Source organism: Haemaphysalis longicornis, unplaced genomic scaffold, assembly GCF_048455015.1.
Source record: "Haemaphysalis longicornis isolate Haplotype H1 unplaced genomic scaffold, Haemaphysalis longicornis Haplotype H1 scaffold_2, whole genome shotgun sequence".
Lineage (NCBI taxonomy): Eukaryota > Metazoa > Arthropoda > Arachnida > Ixodida > Ixodidae > Haemaphysalis > Haemaphysalis longicornis.
The window spans coordinates 23,010,748-23,031,448 of record NW_027526295.1 but is presented as its reverse complement, the minus strand read 5'-3'; the positions used below and the strand labels follow the sequence as shown (position 1 = coordinate 23,031,448).

Genomic DNA, 20,701 nt, shown 5'->3' with positions numbered 1-20,701 from the left:
AACCGGCGCTCCGCTGCGGTCCGTTAGAATGCGGTCCATCGGTTTCAGCAGTTCCCTCCCCAGGTTGAGCGAAACGTGCGCGTACCCAGTCGAGCGGTTCACCGTGGTACGCAAGGCGAACCCCAGCTCAGAGATGTGAGCATCCCAGTCCCTGTGTTCCACGGCGAACGCAACGAGCATGTGCTTGACGTTGCGATTGACCCTCTCCGTGGGATTCGACTGGGCATGATAAGTCTTAGAATGTGGGAAAAAAGCGCAGGCCCAAGCACTTTGTTCTTTGTGCTTGATATACAAGCCTTTTTCGTATTTCAGGTCAAAACATTGTTTTCAATGCATTCTTTTGACTTACTCCGAATATTCCTAATATTTTATTTTGCTCAACAATGTTGGCAAGTATGAAGTGTTTTCCAGATTTTGTTGTTTGGAAAAGTTTCGCGCATATAAACGTTTCTTCGAGAATTCATTTTAACCTATTATTTAACCTATTAACCTATTCATTTTAATCGATTAAGGGCATACATACACACGGAAAGTTCAGCATTTTCGGGTTTTAGTAGCCCGAGATAGACTATCATCTTTAAAAGCTTTACTGACCGCAGTGTTGCTGAGAATGCTCTCGCCGTGGCGTCACTGCGGGGCCTCGGCACAGCCCAGACAGTCCTGACTGTGGGGAGGGAAGGGCGCTGTGGTTCTTGGAACTGCCTGGACGGCCCTGGTTTTGGGGAAGAGGGGCCCTCTGGTCCTTGAAACCGCCTGGACGGTCTTTGTTGCAGCAACGGCGGATTCATGGGGGCGGGGTCTGTGTCTGCAGGAGCATTGAACAACTTGAAATTTTGGTAAAAAGAAAAAGGGTATTGTGAGGCTACAATTCCGAGATACTGCTCATGGTTTAGCTCTGGGATTTATACACACCCCCACGACACCACACCAGGAGGATTTCGACCCCCCCCCCCCCTATTCGAGATTCTGTATAAACAACTAATTTTGCATGTACGCTTTTCACAGCCCACATTCCTATTTTGGTGCAAGACACTCACCTTTCCAAATGCGAATACTTGCAAGATTCCAAGTATACCTGGAGGTTAAAAAACTCAATGCAAGCAGACAGTACAACACGTTGTTTGGCAAATTGCTGCAGGTTTTTCTTAATTACAAGGTGATTAACACATCAGTGGTTGCGGATTTAGGCTGGACAATTGTGTCGTAATGCAATGCCAAGATATTGGCACATGTGCCAATATAAGCTGTGTACTGTGCTTCTTTCTGCACAAGGAAAATCTGCTTAGTAATGTGCACTGGTGACTGTTAAGGGGAACACCCGGAAAAAATAACCCCCACGGCCTTTTTAACCTCCACAGCAAGGAGGGCGAATGCAAAACCAATTCCTTCATTCTATGAAGGATTAAAGTTTGCGTCATGATAATATTTATGTACGATGCCGAACACAACTCCTTTACAAGATTTTGATGCCAGCGGGAATTACGAGTATAGACTGTTGATCCCGCGTTCGCACCTGTTAATGATATAAGAATTTGGACCGAGAGAAATACGAACTCTTTTTGCTCCTCTGCACTGATAGCAGCCCTACACACACTGCATAAGCAGAGTGAACATTTTACCGCTAGCCTCATAATGCAGTACCATTAAAATGGTTGAAATGAAGCCTTTTGCAGTAATGAACAGTATCTCTTGTTCATAAAAAAAAAAAGGTCTGCCCAAAAATCTAGGCCATTTTTTGGCCCCTAGTCATTTTTATTTATTCTTGTTAATTATAATTACATCGCGTGTAGAAGCAAACCTTATCTGTTTTCTACAAGCAAACTCCACCCGTGTGATGGTATTAGTGGCTAGGGCTCGGGATTAACGTCGCACAAACGACACAGGCACTTGAGAAACTCAATGACGATGTAGACGGACATGAACATTTATCTAGACGAAACAAGCTGACGACATGAAGGTACATTTGCTGTCAGACTGCGACACTAAAGTCAATCCTAACACACAGTTCTACTAGGGCAAAAACTAACACGTTCATGTTCACTTCCAACAGAGTCCACAAAGGAAGCATATGTCTCACGTGCGCTGGCACTGTCGACGCAGTCGATGCTGCTATTGTCGCTGTTGTCGGCGATCCCTTGGTGGTTGACACGAGAACCAACACGTCGTTTAGTCGATCCGGCGATTGAATGCTCGGTAGTCGACGGCCAGCTTGTGGGCACGGCTGGCACTGCAGCCTAACTGGCTGCGTCTCCGGGCGTCCTCGACGACGGCCTCGGAAGACCACGGCTACCGCATCTTGCGACTAGCCCTCCGAATCAAGAGTCCTCGGAATCCAACCCTGCTTCGTTCCCCTCTCCTCTTCCCCTTCTTCGATGTCACTGTTTTCTACCAGTTATTCTGCCGGTTCCCTGGTGGCGACACCTAGGGGGAACATACCCCCTCAAAGTGATTGTCCACGTTTGGCAGTTGAACTTCCTCGTCGTTGAGGCCGTTTCCGATGCGCGCACCACCACTGTCCTCTACCTCATCACAACCCGATACAGTTTGCTTCTGTTTGCATGCAAAAGGTACATAAGGGTATAAACACTGGGATTGATTTACGAGCATGTAGTAGCCATGAAGTAAATACTTTGGCATGAATGATGGAAGTTTTCTGAAATGAAACTTCAATCCCATTTTTGACATTCGGGACCATCTACAAGGTTTTTATAAAGTCCATTGAAATTAAATGTCAAAGGATTTTAGCCATGCGGGAGCTGCGTATTATTTCATCAATTGACGCACCTTTAATTTCATATTCACGTATGCAGGATATTACTACATGTACTCTTTCCTGCGCATCAATGTTTTAGTATCAATTTCGCAGCTACACGCGAATAAGTGGAACGTACGGCACACGCCAGAAACATGACCTTTAGGCGCACTGTTGCTCCCTTTGCTTACCTTCCGGGGAACGCTGATAAAAGGTGCCTTGGCCTTGAGGGGGGGGGGGGGGGGGGGGCTCGGAGGTGCATGGGATGGGTGTAGCAGTGGGGCTAGCCGACCGCCCTTGACTCTGCCGCGGGAGGGGTTCCGGGCCGCTATCTGCTCGCAACGCAACTGAAGTAAACGAGAAAAACACTCTTGTCATGAATCACAACACTCAACTGCTCCTGCTTCCTCTTTCCGATAATCTAAATCATTACTTCTATGCAAAGTTCAAAATAGCGCCAGTCGGCAATATCTTAGCAAAATTAACGACTCGTCTAAACCATGTAACACGTCTTCAAAAAATATATAACAAAACAAAAAAAAAACCGACACGCACACGTTGCACTTACCTTCACTGCCCAAGCATCGTAGCCTGGAGTCCGATACTCCGGCTGACGGCACTGCTGACCAAATGAGCTTAGTCTTTTCGGGGTTGGCAAAATCGGACTCCCTGAAGTAGTCCGCGCAGAGCCTGTACGTGGACTTGAGAACCCGCTCCTTTGACAGCGCCTTCAGGTCAGGTCGGTTGGCATAATCCACCGAGGCGTCATACCTATAAAAAAATGACGCAACCTTTATCCACGACTATGCACGTTGTTATATTTCGCAAACATTGCCGAGCGCAAATGCGGTGCACGAACGCGATGCACTACCTTATGATATATCGCAATACTGTGATACGCGATATACCTCGATGTAAAGTACAAACGAGTGTACGTTGACAACAGAGTACTTGAATAAAACACACCCTTTAATTCATCAACGCTCGTGTACACTTCGAAATAACGCGAGCTAAGAGCTCGCGTTTTTTTACTCTGCCGGCATAGTAAAAAAACTTCGCATGACGGTTAGTTTTCCAGTTAGGCTTATTAGCTGTATTGCTCATGGGTAACGAAGTGTTTCTTACCCGACGTCCTTCGGGAAGCAAAAAAACTTCCTAGTGTAGTTAGCACCGTTGTTGGGGCACCACTTCGTGACACATGTCACGTGCCGTCCTTTCTTCTGCAGCGCAGACATTGTTAAAAAAGAAAAACTAAACCATGGCGTCCACCTCTGTCCTTCCAACGGCCATCGCATCCATCGCGTCGCCCGGGGAGCCGTGGAGGCGGTGGTGAAGCCGTCGCGCAGGGAAATTGTTCTCGCGTATGCGCAGCAAGACAGGGCTGACAGCGTGACGCGGGAGTGAGGGAAAGCGTTCCGTGAACAAGTGGAGGGAAAAAAGTGAGAGAAAGGGAGCATTTTGTTTCCCCAGTGCCACTCGCGTTGGGAGAGCAATAATCGAACCGAAACTAGAAAAAGTAGCATCGAACGGCCCTCGCCGTGCTATGCCATTTTGAGATATTGCAAAATACGCACAAAGAAAAGACATTCAAAACGCGTCCAAGATGGCTGCCACCGGTCGTCTCCTTCGCGCACGGCACGCGCGAAGTTCAAGTATTTTTATCCTGATTTTCAACAACTTGGGGTCGCCATCATGTTTACAAAATTCATTTTTGGACACTTTTTGATCGAATTCAGCGGTGAAACTTTTAGGGTAGATTCTTGAAGGTACAAAGGCTTCAAAAATGTATTTTTCTCAAAACACGTTTTTTCGTGATTTCTTGGCCATTCCAAGACCTTTAACCCTTTGAGGGTCGAATTTTTTCGTCAAATGCGACCCCCCAGGGTCGATTTTTGTTATTGCTGATTTAAATTCTTCGAATGAATCTATTTCGAGAAAAAATTATCATAATTTTTTTAGGGTGACCATAAAGTGACAAAAAAATCATTTGTGTTGTGACATGCATGTGGTTTATTCGTGAGTAACACAGGAAAAATTCTAAAGAAAAACGAGAGAGTAACAAGCCAGCATCTTTTGAGCGAATGGAAATCAGATAGACATCAGTTTCGCGGGCGCAAAAAGCGGGAAGGGTCCGGAGGACGATACCGAAACCAGTCGCTGCGTGCGGGCGCGCAGACGGATGCGCGAGCGATAGACGGTGCACTGTTCCTATAGACCGTTCCGTCGGGCGAGGGGGAAACCTAGCCTCGCACCCAAGTGACGACGTGTGCCGGAGGCCTTTCCTCCTCTCTGGAGTGGGCGACTGGCTTTCTGCCCGAGTGCGCTCGCCTTGGTAGCAGTTTGCCAGGAAAATGACAGCTGTTTTAATCGCCTTTTTTGATAAGTTTCAAGTATGAACTGTCATACGAGATCATCGGGAAGCCATTGCGCAGTACTAGGCTGCAGCAACAACTACAGGAAACGAAAAGAGTTAGCCACACAAACATGCGAAGGTCATCTGCAGCCGCGTAGTGAATGCCGTTGCAGTCTCTTCCGCTTCCATCGCTTCCCGGCCGATGAAAACCAGCGAAGATTGTGGTTGGCAAGCGTCAACAGGAAGAACTTCGTACCGTCGCCTTCTTCATGAGTATGCCCAGAACACTTCATTTCGGCGGGACGCAGCGATACGAACCCAGTACCCATGGTGAAGCTCGGCTATGAGCGAAAAAGGGGAATCTTCGAAGAACCTTTTAATGTCACTGTCGTTTCCCAATATGTTTGGCACACAACCTCGTCGCCTACTGTCCTTAGTTTCCTCTTGAAGTTCATGTCGACCAGGGCAGCTGGTTCGACATTCCTCTTGGTTCCGCGGTTCCACACACTTAAAAGGTATGTGCTTGTCTCAGTTGCTTGCTCACTGCCATGTCAACTTTGTAGAGAAGTGCACCAACGTGGCTGCATCCTCTTCCAGCCATGCAGGTGCAACCACCATTCAAAACCTCTCCAGTTCGTCTGCAGCACACCCATGCGGTGTGGTCTGTTTGAATTGATTGAGATGCACGCACTTCACCCTTTAACAGGGCAAGCTCCTCATCAATTTGATGCAAGAGCACACACCCCACCCAACCACTTTGCATGCACGTGTATGCTTCCGTGCTTCTGAATGCATTGACTTCACGCAGGTCAATTGCTTTGTTCGTCAGGAGATAGTACAAAATGTGGGGATATTGCACTTTTGGCCACTTCTTTACATAATCTTGCCAGCTGGTTATGATGCTTGGGTGCTTGTAGCGCTTGCCATCTGCGAGAAGGTTGGAAGTAATGAATGACTTTTCAAAACGCGCAGTATAAATTTTCTCCTGCCAAGCTTTAAACCGCTGTGCAGGATTTTTTTTTTAATTGAATGACGTTTGGTTATTGACAGTAACAATGGTTAACTTTTAACATTCCGCAGCATGTGACTCAACCACATTGTGCTCAAAATCTGTTACTGCCTACACATAAAAGTACAATGGGTAGAAATTTTATTTTAAGTAAACAGCTGTACAGAAGAAAGCTTAAAGGCGAGCTGGCAAAATGCCTGGTTTAGAATGTCGGGGAGTATTTCCTCTCTAGCTTGTTGCGGATATGATTTGGTACCTTTTCATTTTCATATCGACAACATTTTACGCTTACAGAGACTTGCGCGTGATATTCGAAACGGCACTCGTCGCTTCAGAAGAGGCTTTGCTCGCAGCCGGCTCAATGGAGTCTGGGAGGCCGGTATAGACAGACAGACATTAAACTTTATAAAGGGGGAGGCTACCCTTGAAGACCAAGTTTCTTGTTTCTTGAGACATCGGAATGAAATTTTTAGGGTAGGTATTTTTATAGCATCAACATTAGAAAAAGTGCAAAGTTTCATTGAGCTGCGGAGGATAGTTCTCATGTTATGAGGGTGTATACAGTAGAACGTCGTTACAAGAGACCCTGTTACAAGAGACGCATGGTTATTAGAGACATTTGAATGAAGACAGTTTGGGTGATTTTCCTATGGTTGCTATGTTAGCAACATTGCGTGCGAGAGACTTTGGTTACAAGAGACGTGTTTCTTGGGTCCCTTGAGCGTCCCTTGTAACCAGGTTTTACTACACCAAGGTGGTTTGTATGGGTTTATTATCCCAGTCCTGCAGAATCAGCCAAGCGAGCTGCGACTGTGAAATTCTTTATGACTATTCCTGAATATGTACCTCAGGGCAAGGCAGAGCCCTTCTAAATTTTTCATCGGAAAAATTTTAGTGCCGCACTAAAATTGTGTTGCTGATCAAATGTGCAAACGTGTATTTTGTTTTGATCTAGAGTGTGAAGACGGGCTAGTTGGTTCATACTGAAGGCAAAAAAACAGCGCAGAGAAACTGCACGGAAGACAAGAAAGAGACAAACACAGGCGCTCTTTGTCTCATTCTCGTCTTCCGTGCTGTTTCTTTGCGCGGTTTTTTGCTTTCAATTTGTTTTGAATTTCTACAAAACCAAGAGACAAAAATTTTGAAAAAAAAAAACGGCTTTGTCTCGCCTTCAGAAATTTATTAAGGTACAGAATAAAGAAAACGGGATGTAAATCTGACAAGCAGTTCTTGAGATGTCCCTGGGATAAGCGGTCACAAAAGGGAAAAAAGTTCATTTTGAGAAAACGGCCTTCAAAGTTGTGTACACATTTTCAGTTCTAAAAGGACCCCGAAGCATTGCTAGAGGTGTCTTTGCACATTGTCTTCCTCCTTTGTCGCTTTTCCATCTTTTCCTGCTTTTGTCTGCTGGCATTGTTCATGTGCAGGGCGTCTCTTTCAGCAGCTCGCTGGAGGGCTAGATGGCCTGGTGTGAGCCCCACAGACGCAGATATTTCTAGAGTGGCCTTGTAGCAGCCTGCATTGTACCTCAGCACGGCTTCATGCAGTACTGTCTCAACAGCTATCAACAAAGCATGCTGCTCCTTGGGCATCAGGGATTACAGGACAGAGTGGAATGACCGGGAGGCATTCTATGTCTTTGCCCCCAAGCAGTGTTGAAGCAGAAAAGCTTGTGAGAGGCGCTCGTAAACAGGCAGCATAGCTGCAGCAACTTAGCCTGGGAGATTGTACTTGTGCTTAGGCTGGGGTTCACCCTTTGCCTCGGCAGCCTTATGACGGCACTGGGAGTCGGCACCCTCTGGGCAGAGTTCATGGTGAGGTCATGGTGACCAGTTGATGTGGCATGATACAATGTTGCCATCACCGCACGCTGCATTGCAGCTCCATCGTTCAAATTGTTTCGCAGGGCCCAGCCGTAGTAGCCTGTTGGCTTCTCAATGAGCGCCTTCGTCAGCCTACCCTTTCCTCCAAGTGCCTTGTCGCTCTTCTGCACCAAGTTGTTCAGTCCACTCCACATCCTCTTCTGGATGTGGTTGAGACACTCTTCTTTCACCACAGGGACTAGCCCATAGACGTTGTCTCCCACAAGGGCAGAGTAGGTGGCACAGTCCCCATCGGAAACCAGCGTCGTGTAGCGCAAGTTGTGTTTGGAGACAGAGTGCACGAAAAGAATGAGAGCTGCCCCGACCTCCATCCTCCCAGACTTGACATCCGGAGTTTTCTGGCACATGTGGTTCTTGAGCCAGCTGTCGTACTCTTCGTCTTCAGGCCTGGCTCCCATTTGGCATCCGAGGCATTGGTTTGATAAAACGAAGGCATCCTAGATGAGACCCGTGTGGTACTTGATGACTGCCCCGACTCCGATGTGAGATGTGTGCCCACGCTTATGCCATGTCCCATCGTACGCTACAGCGCCGTCTCTGGTGAAGCTTGGGTCCATCTCCTTGTACACCTTCTTGATTGCAGCAGCTGATTCTGCATAAAATTTATCCATGCATTCAGTTTCTGAATCCCTGAATCTCTTCTTGAGGTGTTTCTGGAAGGTTTTGTGGTGTAGAACACAATGGGGCACATTCATAGCTGCCCAAAAATCATTCAGGGCTGCCCACCCTTTTCCAATCTGCTTCGCCGCCATAATGGCTCGGATGTTGACCCCAAAGGCCATTGCTTCGTTCTGGCGTGCGGAGGTCCAAGAACTTGCAACAGTTCCACAGTCTGGGCGTGTCACATGAAGCTTTGTCGCCAGTCCGAGCTGCGTGCCTTCTTGAACTGTCAAGCCAGCCGCGTGGCAATGTTTGCACACAGTGCCGGCGAACAGATTGTTTAGAACATTCATTTGCACCAAGCAAAACGTTCCACCCTCACCCATAGCGATAGCAGGTACAGGGTCGGGCCTCCTCCGGGTCACCAGCATAGCACCAAGTTCGTTTTGAACAGCGGCACGTTGTCGGTTCGCTGCCTCGACCTCCTCACATGTCAGGAAATGCGTCTACAAGTGAACTGTGCGCGACACGTTCCCACTTGTCCAGGTTGATGTGAGACTGGAGGCTGTGTTCACCGAAGTTGATGCGCTCGAGACGTCGGACGCACTCGAGCATTGAAGCCTTCCACGGACTGGGCAGGAGGTATGTGGTTAGCAGTGCTCTGCTCCACCTTCTTTTTGGCAATGCGAACAAACTTCATGGAACGGTTCGCACACCGAAAACAAATAGCGTCCTGAACTTCACTCCGCGCATCGTGTCTGATCACACGATCTGGCAGGCTGTTAAGAACAATAGGCTACCGAACGATCGCCGGAGGGTGCTGCACTCTCTCCTACGTGGGAATATGCGGGGGCTGCCGCCGCTTTGGCACGTGCTTTTTCCGCTGCGCGCGTGCTGCATTTCTCCCGCTACGATGAGGTCCGGGTAAAATTTACTTTTGCTTTATGAAAGCGTACACGTTAGCACGTGTCCAGCAAGTTGCTGGCGCTTGTCTTGTCTGGCGCCGTTTGAGTGGCCGGGGCACTCGGCCGCTCAAACGGCTGAGTGCCCCAGCGGTTTCACGGGATGAAATGTGCTCTTTCGTGGTCGTCCGCTGCCGTCTTTTTGGTCAGAGCACATTTTTCTCTTGCTTGCTACTTTCTTCACGTGTTCGCACTTTGAACCTTTGGATTTTATGAACGGAATGGGTCATAGACGTGATTGATTCCGCATTTATGTATTATTTCTAACCCTTGAAATGATCAGCTGCTTCATATGAAAGATGCATTAAAAAGGCACATGCTATTAAGCGGAGACGCGGGTCTTGGAATCCCGAAATTTGGCCAAAAAAAACGATTTTTAGAAATCGCCTTTTTCGGAAAGTAGAGCTAGTTTTCTACCGGTTAGCAAAATATCCAGACCCAGGAGTACGTATTTGAGCCATAATATCAATTTATAGCACCAATGCCCGCTAAAATCGGCCAAGATTCGACGCGAAAATAGCATTTTTTCCGACGACTCGCCCCTCGGGTTCTACATGCGCCACGGCGTCCATCTTGGTCTCATTCGAAAGCGCGTCTTTTCGTTTTCAATTCCCCGCCAGAACCACTCCGTTTCCTCCGTTGGTTGTGAGTAAAACCAGGGTAGAAAAGAGACTGAATGCACCGCCTAATTGGTTACTGACTGCACGTTGTTGCGCGTAGGTTGAGCACCCTCGTCTGCGACGAGGGGTGTGTGGCTCAGAGACTTGGGGCGAGGGTTGTTTTGGAACAAGGAGCTGGTTCGATCCGACAGGGGCTACAGGGGCAGCTACATGGGGCAATAATGTGCTGCCATTTTCGAGCTAGTTCGCCGGCAAGGTGGACATAGAGAGGGCTCGTCTGCACAGCAGTGCCCGTACGCTAAGTCCACCAGTCCGAGCGGGGGGGCCTACTCGAACTTGGCCGAGAACCATCGGGTTGGTGAGGGCTCGTCTGGAGGCCAGTGCCCGTACGCCAACGCCGAAGGTTCCCAGCAAGCTGGGAGAGGAGGGAGCTTAGGGCTCCCGGACGCGACTGCCTTTTCGCTCCCAGCGGGCCCTTTTTTATACCCGGGCTCCCCATGCTGTTGATTAGCCATTTCCGCCGAGTCGGGTGGGGCGTTTCTAGCGTGTCGCCCCCTGTCGGATCTCGGTGGAGGCTCTTTCGTTTTATTCTCTCTCTAGTAACATAGATGGCGCTGCTGCGCTACAGGGTAGTTATGGCACCTCCCATCAAAGTTGCAGGGTATAACTTGCTTAATACAGATCTGCACACATTGATAGTAGTACTATCGCCTAACCTCTGTATGGCTGCTGGACACATGCAAAGTTCGTGGCTCAAAGGTTTGTTCCAAAGATGCCCAGCTCAGTAGTTTGCATATGCATGCCTGTCTCGTGCTCCTCTCTGTATTATCTTTTCAGCAACACAGGGCCTAATCCAACAACAAAAACTCCATTTGAATCAGCCTCTCCTCAGAATTTTTGTTTTTCCCTGTGCTTGCAATGATTGTTTCTTATGTAGTAACGAAGACTTTTTGTTAAAAATAACATGCGTATAGTTACCGTAAAATCCCGAGCAAGCGCCCCCCGTGTGGTAACAGATAATTTGAGGAATTTTTGAGGGAGGCCCTTGCTCGGTCGTCGACCGAAATTCAAAATGGTGGCGTATTATCCCGAGCTAGCGCCCCCCCCCCCCCCTCCTCCAATACCTATCCCGCGAAAGTTTTTACGGTAGCGGACCGGAACTCAATATGGACGCAAAACACTCGCTGAGAAAAGAAATCTTTATTTACATGCATGCTGTTTTTATTCACCCCTCCCAAATTCAGCAAACGACTGCCAATCAACACTAAGAGACTGGTCGTACAGTTTGCTTGCAGTCTTTTGACCAGTCAAGGGAGTTCAAAGTGCCGTATTCTCAGTCATCGTCACTCGCGAATCCATCAAATGATTCATCCGAGTCCGTTGCAGCCTCTCCACTTGCAGTTGAAGGCCCTTCGGCAACTTGTGCAGCAGTTTGTTTTGAAATCGCAGTGTTTTGGGGATTTTCAGTGAGCCGTCGAGCTAACAGCTCTGGCAACAAAACGTTCTGAAAGTATGTTCTTGCTGTGTCCACAAGTGGCAATATAAAATTGCAGTCTTGTTCAATTCTCTGGATGTTGATCTCCCACTCATTCCAGAGCACGAAATCTGCGTACTTCACTCCACACACATACATCTGAGTTTGGACCTGATAAAAGTACCGGTGGGTCACCTTCAGTTCCAGCGACCCCTCATTTGCAGTGACGCAGCTGTTCTGGTCGGCTAGCAAATCGGTCAGTTGACCATCTCTGGCGTTCCAGGGGCATTTCACTTCCACCACACCCGCGCCGCAGCAGTCACACTCAACCAGCATATCTGGTGTTGCAGCTAGAAACACGTTCTCTTTCGACACAAAGAGCCCAGCTTGTTTGAACTGTGCATTGCAGTGCACATTACCAGCAACCTTTTTGTACTTTTCCAGTGCCTCTGCTTCATGTTCTCGGCCGTACCTTACAGGAGGAGCCGAAACACTAATGCCCTGTGGGGCACAAATGCGCTTAACTAGACTCAGTGATGGAGCACTCACACTCGTGTGGCAGACGTCGTACAAGGTGGATGCCGTAATCCGGCCAGCCCTGTATGCAAACCAGTTGACACTCAATGCCTGCTTTCTAGTCCTTTTTTCGATGGCTTGGCAGGCCTTCTCACTTATCTCCAGCCTGGCAAACATCTTGGCGCAGTGGTCGGCAAGTACAGGAAAACTCATGTCGACAGTTTTCCTGTCGTAAAGAAGGCGGAGGGCGCCACCAGTACACGCCCTAATCGCGGGGATGTACAGTTCACTGAACTTAGAGTTTGCGCTGGCTGCTGCAGGTCGTAGACCCGACGAAATCAACTTTCCCAGAAATTCATCCTTTTCTTGCTTAGACACGGGGGGTGCTGGTGCCCTCGCTGGCGCTGGAGCCCTGGGTAGTACTTGGGGCGAACATGAAGGGCCGAGGTCGTCCAGTCGACGTTTTTTCATGGCTGCCGATGCAAAGTCTATCTCGGCGACAGGCCGCACTTGGAGCTTCTTTAAGTGCGCCGGTAGCCAGCTGTTCTCTCCGTCCGTGCATGAATGCTCAGCACTTATGCGCATGCCGCACTCGATGTAAATCATCAACGCCGCGATGTGAGAGCAGGCTTCTCCTTTGCCCGCAATGCACAGACAGTGCGCCGCAACCACCTCGCCGTCACGTTTCGCGCAAATCCACGCCTTCAGGGGGGGGGGGGGCTCATCAGGCTTTGTGAATGATTGACCTGAACAGTAAAGGTAAAGAAGCAAGAGAAGATCAAAACACTCACCTCAGTCACAACAATCACCGCGTCCTGGCCGACTTGCTTCACCCACGGCTCTTTCACCCAGCCGCTTGTAACATAGTTGTGAGCCTCGAGCGCTTTGTAGTTCTTGAGCTGCTTGCTCGTGATAAAACTTCTCCTTAACACGAGAAAATCATGGATGTCCATCACCGTGATGTGGGGCCAAAGGTCGGCGTTGAAGACACAATCACGCGCATCGAGTAGGAAGGGGTCGATGCCGCACACGGCAATTTTCGTCATCCCTGGAGAGGCTAGCAACGTACTCTGACGTGTCACTGTAAGACACAGGTTTCGCTGCCATCACAAGAACGATGGCCGCGAAAATGAACTGTGGAAAACGAATCACCAACGAGACACTGCCTCCACCGAAGCAGCCAAAACACGACCGTCGCGGCGATGGCGATGCCACTGGGGAGAACTTCAAAATGGCGACTAGCTGTTGCTGACGTCACACGAATACCCCCTATACCCGGGCTCCCCATGCTGTTGATTAGCCATTTCCGCCGAGTCGGGTGGGGCGTTTCTAGTGTGTTGCCCCCTGTCGGATCTCAGCGCAGGCTCTTTCGTTTTATTTTCTCTCTAGTAACATAGATGGCGCTGCTGCACTACATTCCTCCCCTGTACAAAAGATTGGTGAGTGTCCTCACTCACATGTGCAAATTAATGACAGTGCAAAAACAAACAGCACACTCAAAATACAACTATAGTTCAGACACGAAGAGAACGCTTAATTAGAGTCACTATATATCCACAGGTTTCTTCACTAAGCTGTATAGGCAGTACAAGTGTTCCCTGTGAGTTTGGTCAACGTAGTCCTTTCTTTTGTCCACACAAACACACGCACGCACACACTTGCACATGCGCCCGCACGTGCGGCACTTGTTAGTTTCTTGGGTGCAGTTACAAAAGGTCCTGGCGGTTCTGGTGCGTAGTTCTGGTCTTCTGTTCCGCGCACTTCACTTGCACCCATACACACTCACACATGCGTCACTTTGTAGATCTGGGGCGCAGCATCGTGGCGTCGTTGCAGTACGATGTTCGCGCACATCACTTGCTTATTTACACACACTGACGGTACATCACTCCCACACCCACCGTCTAATAGTACACGAAGTCACTCCGTCGTGGTGGTAGTAGGTATGCAGCGGCGGTCCCTCCCACTTGTCGGGAGACGGTCACTTGGTGTAGTGTCTAATGCATCGAAGAACTCTTCGTCGTCGCTATCACAAGGGGGTTCGTGCTCTGCCGTGGATTCTTGGAGCTGCCCCGCCGTATCAGCTGTATCGGTGTTGGGGCGTCCTTCGCGATTGCGGTGGTCAAGGGCGGTGTCCGAGTTGTCACGACCGACGTAGGGTTTGGTCCGATTGGCGTTGACAATGTCACGACGGCCTCGGCGGTTCTCTATCTCCCAATCGTTCTCGGCCGTTTGACTTACCAGTCGGAAGGGGCCATGGTAGGGGTGCAGAAATTTTGATGTGCGGCCTCGCTTGGATGTAGGCATACGTACGTAAACGAGATCGCCCGCGTTCAGTGGCTGTGTGCGGCGTGTTTTGTCGTACCGCAACCTATTTGCCTCCTGTGCCCTTCCTTCCCGTTCCATGACCAACTCTCTGGCGTCTATCCATCGACGTGTGGTTTCCTCGTTTGTCGTATCCCTTGCCCCTCCATCAGAGATCTCCAGTGCCGCGTCAATCGGCAGCGTTGGCTCGTGTCCGTATAGCAGAGAAAAGGGGGAATATCCGGTTGTCTCGTGTACCGATGAGTTGTAGGCGAACGTCACGAAGGGGAGAAATTGGTCCCAATCGCGGTGGTCAGATGAGACGTATTGACTGATCATCTCGGCGAGTGTTCGGTTGAACCGCTCGCATAAGCCGTTTGTTAGGGGGTGATACGCTGTTGTACGCGTGTGGTTCGTGTGAGTGATGCGAAACAGCTCCTCCATCATATCAGCCAGAAAATGCTGTCCTCGGTCTGTGATTACTTGTTCTGGCGCCCCGTGCCGAAGGACGACTGCTTTGAGGAATGCTTTTGCGGCGTTGGTGGCTGTTGCCTCGGGGACAGCTACAGTCTCTGCCCACTTGGTGCGATAGTCAATCATCACTATCACATGCCGATTTCCGTTTGAGGACGGAGTCAGGGGCCCCAAAAAATCCATCCCAAGCCGCTGAAAAGGGCGCCGGGCCGGCGGTATCGGTTGCAACAGGCTGGATGGTTTAGTCGGAGGGGGTACTTCATTATGTCGGCTAACATTTTTGGCCAGAAGTAGCGTTGGCCAATTTTGTTAAGCGTCCTCTTCAGGCCTAGGTGCCCTGCCGTTACATCATCGTGACAGGCCGCCAGGATTTCTTGGCGAAGTGACTTGGGGACAGCCAAGACCCGGCGATCCTCCTCGAAACCCTTGGCTCTCCTGAACAATACCCCGTCCTGTAGGCTGAAGGCTCTCGCTGACCGGCGGATTTTCCTCTTCACCGGAGTTTCTGGGTCCCTTAAGTGCTCTATGATCGGCCTAAAAAATGGGTCCTATTCCTGAAGCTTAATCATCTTTCTCTGGTCGTCTGCGAGGAAGAGTGCCATTTCTTCGCAGGAAGAGGTGGCGTCACTTGCATCATGTGGGAGGCGAGAAAGGGCGTCTGCGTCCAAGTTTCTGATACCCGGTCGGTGCTTGAGGGTGATGTCGAACTCCTGTAGGAGCAGGCTCCACTGCGTTAGACGCCCGCTGGGATTCTTAGTTGTCATGAGCCATGTTAGGCTGGCCTGGTCGGTTATGACAGTGAAGGGAATTCCAAACAGATATGGTCAAAACTGCCTGATCGCAAATATCACGGCGAGACATTCCTGTTCGGTGGCGCTGTAGTTTCTCTCGGCCTTGTTTAGGGGACGGCTGGCGTAACTGACCACATACTCGTCCCCACCGTTTTTCTGTACGAGGACCGCGCCGATCCCATACCCGCAGGCGTCTGTATGGACTTCAACCGGCAGTCCTGGTTGGAAGAGTCGCAGTACAGGCGGATTAGTTAGTTTCTGCTTGAGCTTCTCAAAGGCGTCTTGGCAATCGGCACCTCATTCCCAGGATCTACCAGTTTTGGTAAGTTCTGTGAGCGGTCGTGATATGCGGGCAAAATCTTTGACAAACCGTCTGTAGTAGTTACACAGGCCCAGGAAACTTCGCACTTGTTTCACATTTTTTAGTGGCATCGCTTGTTCGATTGCGCGGATGTTGTTGGGGTCCGGCGTAGCCGACCGTCCATCGATTATGTGGCCCAGGTACTTAATACTGTCTGCTGCGATGTGGCACTTCTTTGGCTGGAGGCGGAAGCCTGCGGAAACCAGTGCGCCGAGAACATTTTTGAGGTCCCTTAAGTGCTCGTCGGTGGTCTGCGAGAATACTATTATATCGTCCAAGTATGCGAGGCAGACTTTCCAGAGTTGGCATGCTAACACTTTGTTAATCATGCGCTGGAACTTCGCAGGGGCGTTGCACAAGCCAAATGGGACGACATTGAACTCGTATAGTCCGTGCCCTGTAGAGAAGGCGGTTTTCTCTTTATCGGCTTCCTTAATCGGGACTTGCCAGTACCCGGATGCCATGTCCAGCGTGGAGAAAAAGTGGGAGCCTTGCAACCTGTCCACAACGTCGTCTACCCGGGGTAGTGGATGTACATCCTTTTTAGTGACTGCGTTGAGCTTTCTGTAGTCTACGCAAAAGCGCCACGCTCCATCCTTGCAAACGAGGACCACCGGGGACGACCAAGGACTACTGGACTCTCTTATGACTCCTTTCTCTAACATTTCTGCCGCCTGGTCCTGGATTGTCTGCCTTTCCGTGATGGAGTTGCGATATGGATTCTGTCGAACTGGCCTTGCATTGCCCGTGTTGATCTCGTGCTCGACTACGTCTGTATGTCCGAGGCCAGCGCCAGGGTTGGCGAAAAGGTGTTCATGTTCTTTTAATAGAGACATGAACCTCTGCCGAAGGTTTGCGTCTAGCTGGGTACCGAACTGGACCTCATCTACCTCCGACTCAAGGTGCACTGGGGGTCTTACGCAGATTTCCATGTTCAGGAGGTCAGTCGTTCTCCCGAGTGCTGTTCCCTTGGCAATAGTTAGAGGTGTAAGTCCTGGATTGGCGATGCGGACGTACGCGGTATTATTCTGAACTTCAGTGAGAGCACGCACTATACTTGGATGAGGACGATTTGGTGGAGAACTCAGCGGTTCGACAAGGCATGTTCCGTTCCCACTGACGGTGACCGGAATGGTAACTTCTGTGGAGGGTGGAATCTTCATATTTTCTTGGCAATAGACGACCCCCTGGTTCACTGTGCCCGTTTCCAGGTCGTTCAGCGAAAGTTTCATGCTGTGTCCTTGTACCGTGATGGTTCGCTTTGGGAAGCTGATTATCATTTCGGACTTCGCGCAGAGGGGCATTCCGCCCAACAGGTCGTACGGCAGTGTATCCAGTACCAAGAAGGATTCTCGCAGCTTAACTGGGCCGATATGTATGTCAAGCACAACTTCGCCTGTGGCGCTGACAATTTTCCCGTTGACGTTTCTGACCATTGCTGTGGTTCTTCGTACTTCGGCACCTATCCTGTGGATATGAAGCTTTGTGAAGCGATGTTCATAGACGCCCCTGCATCCACTATCATTGTCGTCTCCAGATTCCCTACTGAAACCGGAAGAGTGATGAGGTGGGACGCGTAGCTTGCCTCTCCTACGGGGTTCTCTTTTTTTCTCTCGGGAGGAACTCCGGCCCCCTACCGACCTAGTTTCCCGATGGCTGGGTGCCCTGGGTTCCTTGTGGCCCCAACGGTACGCGGCACTGTCGCATTATATGTCCCGGCTGACCTCACCGGTGGCATAAGATTTGCCCCATCTGATTCCGTGATTGTCGGCCTGGGAGTCGCCGTGGTGCGGCTCGGGATAGCTGTTCGACGGCAGTTGTTAAGGCCTTCATTTTTTCTTGAAGGGCGCCGAGCATTTCTGTTGTTACGTACCGTGAGGCCGGTTCCTTGTGCCATGGAGGTAAAGTCCCTCGAGGCTCGAACGCAGTGGTGTCTCTTGTGCTGTTCCGGGCACCTGGTACGAAGGGCGAGGCTGCTGCAAAGCCTGGGAGAGGGTGCGTCGGCATAGCTGCCATGGCGTGTTGGGCCATAGCCCCCACGTGCGTCAGGCGAGTGTTGCAGGAACTCAGTCGGCGTTTTCGGGTTGGTAATGGCTACCCTTTCCATCATTTCCAGCCGTAATCCCCGCAACAGGCAGCGTACTTTTTCAGAGTCTTCCATGGTAGCCCCAGCCCGAGCACAGAGCTGCAGGATACTCGACACGTATTCTCAGGGAGTTTCGCCAGGCGGCTGCCGCTTTTCTTGCAGCTGGATGAATGCCCAGTCAAGTCCCTGACGACCCGTCCCGCGAAGCTTTCGCACAGGGCCCGCTTCCACTGGTCTCATGTCTCAAGCGGACGCATCGTTTCCCGCAATGTGGCGCTGTACCAGCGGCGGACCTCATCGTGGAGGGCGAAAATGAGGTTGTTCGCTTTTTGCGTGTCTGACCAACCCACCGCCGTGGCATACCTTTCGTATAGCCTTACACAGTCCTCAAAATCGTCGTCGGCTTTGGCGGAAAAATGCGGAGGAGGGCCATAAAGCCTCGTTTGCTGCTGGTTGCCCTCAGCTCCCTCCATAGCAATTCTGATGACGTGGTTCCGCAGGATGCGCTCGGCGTAACTATTGCTCATTAATGTGGCGCTTTTCTTGCGGTAATACCGATAGCAAATGTCGTCAAAACGCTCATTGAGGGATCTTGGCTTCTGCTCCCACTCGGCGTCCACCCACTTTTCGTTCGGATCAATGAGCGTTGAGTTGGCCTGTGCCTTCGCCTCTTTCCTGCGATCGCGGCGATTCAGGTTCCTTGATTTTTTTCCGTTCTCCATGCTGAGTGCGAATACCCCGCACCTCCACCACTTTGTCGCGCATAGGTTGAGCACCCTCGGCTGCGACGAGGGGTGTGTGGCTCAGAGACTTGGGGCGAGGGTTGTTTTGGAACAAGGAGCTGGTTCGATCCGACAGGGGCTACAGGGGCAGCTACATGGGGCAATAATGTGCTGCCATTTTCGAGCTAGTTCGCCGGCAAGGTGGACATAGAGAGGGCTCGTCTGCACAGCAGTGCCCGTACGCTAAGTCCACCGGTCCGAGCGGGGGGGCCTACTCGAACTTAGCCGAGAACCATCGGGTTGGTGAGGGCTCGTCTGGAGGCCAGTGCCCGTACGCCAACGCCGAAGGTTCCCAGCAAGCTGGGAGAGGAGGGAGCTTAGGGCTCCCGGATGCGACTGCCTTTTCGCTCCCAGCGGGCCCTTTTTTATACCCGGGCTCCCCATGCTGTTGATTAGCCATTTCCGCCGAGTCGGGTGGGGCGTTTCTAGCGTGTCGCCCCCTGTCGGATCTCAGCGCAGGCTCTTTCGTTTTATTTTCTCTCTAGTAACATAGATGGCGCTGCTGCGCTACAGTTGGTTGGTTGGTTGGTTCCAAAAAAAAATGGCTCGTACCCACTCAGGGGGATTGGCCAGGAAAGGGGCGCTAACTTAGAGAAGAGGAAAAACTGGAATTTAGATTAAAAGAAGAAAAGTGAATAAATACAGGAAAAAGGTGAGTATAAACGGGAATAAAAAGATAATGAGTAAACTACCAGAACATGAGGTGCGATAGCAGAAAGAGCTCGCGCCGCGCTCGTTCTCGGCAGGTGCACTTCGCACGTGCAGCCGCGGCTCAGTAGATTGACCGCGAATTTCACGACACATAATTACGCTGCAGAAGAAAGCGCTTGATGAACAGGGGGCTGTGACGATAGCTGAGGCGCCGAAAACCGCTATATTTTTCGTGTAAATCACTCGCTCGTTGCCGCTGAAACTTCGAACCGACGACGATGATGATTAGTGGCTTCCTCTTCTTGACGGAGTGGAGATCAGTGGAGATGCACGGGCAGTGTCGACGCGTTAGGACATGCGGTGCAACATACGGACCTTTTCATCTGCTGCCAAGCTTTAGCGACACTTTTAACAGTAGTCCTAGCGGTCCTAACCAGTGCATTCATGCCGTCCTAACGTTGCTGCAAGCTCTGAAGTGAGGCTGCCTCACACAGACGTCATTACAAACTCACTTGTTAGCACCTGTTCCAGCAGGCAACGCTCGGCGGCCTGGCATCGCGCCACGCTCGTTTTGGCAGGTGAACCTGGGTTGGTTTCTTCTGGTTTTGTTGGCGCTTGGGCTTGCACTCTGGATCGGTGGCTTTACTGGATGGTGGTGGCTCTTTGGAGGTTGCTGCGGATATGCGGGCGCGGATAGTGCGCCAGCCGGGCTCTTGCAGAATGTCGGGGTCAATATCGTCACCTTCTACCATATTGTAACGGCGAAATTTGGTCCAGCACCGCTACTGTTGAAGGATGAGTCTGGCGATGAAGCACTCGAAGGTTTCAGATGTTCAAAGGTTAACTGATTTAGTTATTGACACTTCGGTTTAAAACAAGAGACTAAACGTTACAACTGTTACATAAAAATAGGAGAAAACAGGCAATCGAGGGTACTTAACGAAGCATAGTTGGCGGGCGAAGGGCTCCTGGCGTCTGACCCCGACGACCGGCAGCAAGTGGCTCCCCTGGTGCAGCCGCCCTCAATAGCCGGCGGAGCCGCGTTATATCTGTGTCATGCGGTCCGGTGGGGGACGTATTGGG

At 50.5% G+C, this 20,701-nt stretch overlaps 1 protein-coding gene and 1 pseudogene across 1 annotated transcript in view; one reads left to right on the top strand and one right to left on the bottom strand.

The window, feature by feature from the left end:
• LOC144168794 (uncharacterized) overlaps positions 1-20,701 on the top strand; it is an 86,051-nt gene that overhangs the window by 41,725 nt on the left and 23,625 nt on the right. The gene's annotated exons all lie outside the window — the stretch shown is intronic.
• LOC144168792 (uncharacterized) lies at positions 7,381-8,692 on the bottom strand (annotated as a pseudogene).